Genomic DNA, 5,500 nt, shown 5'->3' on the forward strand with positions numbered 1-5,500 from the left:
TATCTAAGGTGAGTTTCATGTATTGAGTTGTGATTGTTTGGTGCAACTTCAGGTTTAGCGATCTCAATTGTCGTGTATCTGTGTCGAACTTCGTGTTTTCATTGTTTTTTCGCTGATTTTTGGCAAATTCATAGTTGTACTGTTAGCAAGTTTGTTCCATCGATTAGCAGCCAGATATAGCCTAAAAAGCTGAGCCTAATCGTGAAATAAAGTGTTATTGCGGTGCAGATACTTGGATTAAAGCCTTCTAAAACTATCTGGGTAGATTATTGACAGATTGGAATTACTCTCAGGCACACTTTGGTTATTGATAAGCGTTTTGTTACAAGAAAATGCCCCGATAATCTTTCGTCACGAGGTCGCGGTTTTGTTTCTTACGTTTTAAAAAAACGGTTCTTGTAAAACGTGAACTTCAATTGTTTTGTGTCTATAAGGCCTGGCTTTCGGTTCGCATATCGCATCTCTCACGTAGAGACACATTTGTGAATTGCAATTGTAGCGTAATTACAAACGCGTGGTTCGTTTTGAGGTCATTTCTTGGGTATGAAAAAATTTAATCGAAGCGTAAGTATTCTTATTTACATGCGGCTGCACTTGTTGTGATATAATGCGTAGCGCGAAGGTTGTTGCGGCATACCGTTCAAAACAAATAACAAACCTCAATAGGTTCGTGTTTATCACTGCGAGTATTTCTGCGAATTACAAATCAGCGAAATCATGTTTATCCAAATTTCTTTATGGGGATCGGTAGTGTGATCCTTTATTCTGCAATTCTTTTTTACCGTGTAACTAAAATTGATGCATTAAGCGGCGTTGTGAGTTATTTCAATGAATCTTGGAAGACATCATTTAGTAGCGCAACTGATGAATTTATTGCAGAAAAACAACAGGTATAAAACAATCCTAGGCATCTAAGTCATTGATTACTTGATTACATCGACGCATCTAAAGAAAAGCAGCATGCGTAAAATTTCTTACGAAAACTAGCATGTTTCGTTTTCATCACGAAAACTAGCACGTTTTGGTTGCGGTGTGTGGTAGTCGAAATGAAAGTCAATTTGCGGGTACAGAAATGCGTTTTTCGCGTCAAAATAAACTTATAAATATTCTCGAAATTGTGTTGTCCATGCAGATCTTAGAATAATTAATGCTTTTTTTACAGGTTTTTTACAGATGTTGTAAATTTCTTCCAGATTTTTCATCGATATAAATATCAATTCGTTTTCTTATATTTATATTATCTAGTCCTCACCTAAACTAGGCGTGATCTTTCTACAAGAGTGTAACAACTTTTGTATCTTATTGGAGATGACTAAATCAGTCCTTTTGGATTTTTATACCTAACGATACCACACTCTTACTAATCTGTATTAAAACGTGCTAGTTTTCGCAGTTAATGTCTAAACGTGTTAGTTTTCGCGGTGAAAACTACACATGCTAGTTTTGGTAATAAATCTGAATCGTGCTACTTTTCGTAAGAGACACCAACATAATCGATAAAATTTTGCAAGGCTTGGCATAATACATAAGACACTGACATTGCATGATTTAAATACAGAGTATATAGATGTTGAACGTGGACTACTAAGAATATTTTGTGATCTTTCATCTGATTGCAGTTAAATTGCACCAAGATTAGTCAACGTTAGTGAGCACCTGAATTAAGTGACTGTAGCGATGAGTTGGAAAACAAAATGCAGAAGCTGAACAGGTTACAAGATTGTGAAAGAATGAAAAACAGGTATATGTACATTTAAAATCATTCTTGATTATACTATTAAGCTATTTTTACTCTTTTGTGAAATTTATATTTTGATTGAAATTTATTGCTATTCAGTTTTTGATTATATGTTATAAAAGAGGCTGTAAATTTTCAATCATACATGTATTGATTCGGAAAATAAAACACTAGTGAAATGTTATTTCTTATCTGATTACAGGGACAGACTACATTGCAGCATGATTGACCACATTTAGCAATGATGTGAAATGCAGTAACCCGTTCAATCGATTTCTTAGAAATTACTGAAAATTAGAATAACCCCTACAGTGAACGAAACTTACAGGTATGTAATGGATCTGGTTTTTAATTTCAGTATTGCTTTTGATCGTAAATAATTTTAGCTGCTCACTGATTTTGCGAGTTGATTTGATACTTGCGCTTATTTTATTCGCGTTATATTATTAATTTTTGTAGGTCATTTAATTGTATGAGAAACTACTGAAATATTATGGAATGTAAAATTGTTTTGACACAGACGGTCTGTAGAGACATGAAATCAGATCCAAGTATATTATGTGAGTAATGTGCTGTTATATTTCTATTGCAGTGTAAATAGTGCGTCGCTTCACCATGCAACCTTGGACACTACGAGAACTACTACATGTAAAGTGTGGAGCAACCCGGAGGAGGTAAGAATATTTATTTTGACAATTGGTTGATAATTCAAGATGGTACATTTTGAAGCGAAATTTTTTTTTTGCGCAACATGTGGTGAAAAAATATGGACGTGAACGACATTAATAATTAATTTGAGAACTGAAGATCCAATTTGTTAAATTAATACGAGTTTTCGTTTTTGTTTTTTCCAGAGATGAGCAGAGACATCCGAGTAACTTCTCCACTACTCGGCAACGTTGGTGAGTTTGCATGTGTTTAGGTTACGGGTATTACCTTGGGTCTCCTTCGTCACGTGGCGTGGCGGTAACAATTGTTCACAAATCTTCGATTTCTTAGCTCCATGGGTAGGCTCATTCGCGGTCGCAACGGTGCTTGGCTTTCAATCTCGTTATTTTTTATTTTCAATCTTCTTTACCATAGCTGAGTTAAAGTTAGAAATTATGCACGTTGCCAAACGCGGAATGAGCATCGCGACAGGTAACCATCGCTTACTCGACATTCGCGAGCCGAATTTTGTTCAGCTACTGATAGAATAATCGATGTTTGAATTTACCTGTGATGTCGCTTAAGTGGTGGATTCACCTGAGGTTTCAAAATATTCCAACGATTGTTTAATCATATTCACATGATTGTTTGATTTCAAAGTCTGGCATAACATAACGTAGTAAAATTGCATGTTATATCTCGAATCATTTTTAACTGCTCAACAGCCAGCAAGTATCGATCAACTGTAGGTTTAGCTCGCCTAGAAAAATGCTGATTAGCATACAGGATGTTCCTAATCTACTTTATAAAATGTTGGTGTACCGATATTCCGCCAGCAATCGTTGAAATAACACATACAACAATATCACGACATTGCAGCTGGCGGACTGAGGTACAAAAACATTTTCCTCCCTACAGGTAATCAACGAAAAAGTAAGTCACAGTGACCACGGCGCGAATGAGAAGGGATGATGTGTGTTGGAAAGAATGGAAAATCGTATAGATCGAATATAGGTAACCGGGTAGGTAGGTGGACGTTTTGGGATCCGTCGCGGGGCTTATGCATGTGTGTGTGAGTCTTTCGTTTCAACATTTACGTTGGGTGGTTCCGTTGGGGATCAGGCGAGGGTAGGAAGGTCGCGTCCTGCCGCGATGTTATTTACTTTTGTAATCCACAGCGTCAAACGATCACAGTGATTCTTCTCTAGAACACATAAAAATAACTCGGCTTAAGAGTCTCCGGACCATTTGTAAGCTCTTAATTTTAACGAGGTTCAATTTCTCAATTTTTGTCACTGGGCACATTTTTCGATTGTTATTCAATTGACCTCTGTGATCGTCTGAATGGGCAAAATGTATCTCTGGATCATCTATCGCGTTCCGTGGTACGCTAGATGGGGAGAGATACTGAGCTCGAAGACGTCGCGTCGAAGAGGACCGCCGACCGTCACGCCACACCCTAATGCATGAGCTTTTTCACCCCAACCTCCCTCCCGCATTTGATTCGCATCTGAGAACAACAATCCGCATCGCAATGTGTCGGATTCAAAAAGACGCAGATGCGGATTGTGTTTCTACAGAATTTACCGCATTTCCTAGATGTTTAAGATTTTTTAATCAGTCGCGCCTTTTTGCGCGTAGATTAATCACGGGAGTCGGACGCGCCTTTTGCGTGACGATTGATCATGAGAATCGAACGATCGCGCCCGTTGCGCGTCGATTTCACAAACGGTATATAAAAAAGTAAAACACTCTTGCTGTACCGAGCTTTCAGTTTTTCGGTCAATTTTGTAACGAACAATTAAGTTTATAAGTTTAGCCGTGCCTTTTGCGCGTTGACTTGAGACTTTTTGGTTCTGAGTGAAAGTGTGGCACTTACAAGCCAAGCAGCTTGACGCTTGGGGACAAAAATGTCGGGAGCGTTGAATGATAGTGAAGAATTTTGGCGTAAGTATTCAGCAAATATATCTCAGGTGTACAAAAGTATTTGTTTTACTGGTCACATTTTTTTCTGTTTCAGGGCAACAGACTAATTTTTTTCACATTTACACTGATTGTGAGAAATTTAGAAAGGGTGGTGATAGACCGGGAACACCGGGAAAACCGGGAAAAGTCAGGAAATTATGATGGGCCATACGAAAAAACTTACTTTTTTTTATACTTCTGTTTCAAATTTCAGCTATGCTTCGTAAATTCATTTCTAATTATTCGTGTGAAACGAAGCAATACTATGTGTTTTTTAAATCCAAATTTATATATTCAAGATGCACCTTTGGAGCTTTTGGTCATAAAAGTTACCTAACATTATCTAAGTTTTGTGGGAAACGTCAGGGAATTCTGAATTTTCTGACGGAAAAAAAGGAATTTTTTCGAGCTAAATTGCCACCACCCTGATAGGGTTTTCAATCGAACCGAATATTTACTTCTAGCATTCTTGGCCAGAAATTGGTTTTAAATAAAAAAGTATTTTTTTCACTCATAGGAATAACGGAGTTGAAGACTATTGCTATGAATGTCATATTGGAGTCCACATAATTTTTGTCAGTGCATCCAATTTTGCCGTTGTGCTAATCGTAATTTTTTCTGTTTCAGTTAATCAAACCTTTTGTCTGTTTCAGCTAATTTAACCTTTTATCTGTTTCAGCTAATCTGTTTCTCCTTTTGTTTTTGGGTAGTTAACATTTTTTCTAATCTAAGCTCATTGCTTTTTTGTCTGTTCGATCATGTTACTCATTGTATTCTCATTCTTTCCAATGAAATTAAACACAGACCATAATATCGATCGTCTCGCTTTTCACTTCACAATCACGGTCTGTGTTATTTGCTGATGACAATAATAAATTTAAAAAATAGCCATGCTGAAGGTATCGAGAAAGTTCCGTTGTACCATTATCGTAATCTAAGTTCTTTTCTTTTCAGATATTCAAATGGTGAATAATTTCATTTCAAGTCAGACTTTGCCTTTAGAGGAAAAATTTGAAATCGGTAACGGTAAATTTTCACTTTTCAAAATAAATGCCGAACGACCGAATGCCAAAAGTTTATCAACTGCATGCCTTATATAAGATAATATACAAGTGGAACTCGTCTTCATGATTGCCATAGTTTATGACT

At 36.8% G+C, this 5,500-nt stretch overlaps 1 long non-coding RNA gene across 1 annotated transcript; it reads left to right on the forward strand.

The window, feature by feature from the left end:
* Positions 1-1,971: 1,971 nt before the first annotated feature.
* On the forward strand, positions 1,972-2,665 carry LOC124295091. The gene is made up of 3 exons (XR_006904990.1): positions 1,972-2,066; positions 2,331-2,412; positions 2,593-2,665. It is a non-coding gene; the product is annotated as an uncharacterized LOC124295091 (long non-coding RNA).
* Positions 2,666-5,500: the final 2,835 nt, after the last annotated feature.

This window comes from Neodiprion lecontei, chromosome 6 (assembly GCF_021901455.1).
Source record: "Neodiprion lecontei isolate iyNeoLeco1 chromosome 6, iyNeoLeco1.1, whole genome shotgun sequence".
Lineage (NCBI taxonomy): Eukaryota > Metazoa > Arthropoda > Insecta > Hymenoptera > Diprionidae > Neodiprion > Neodiprion lecontei.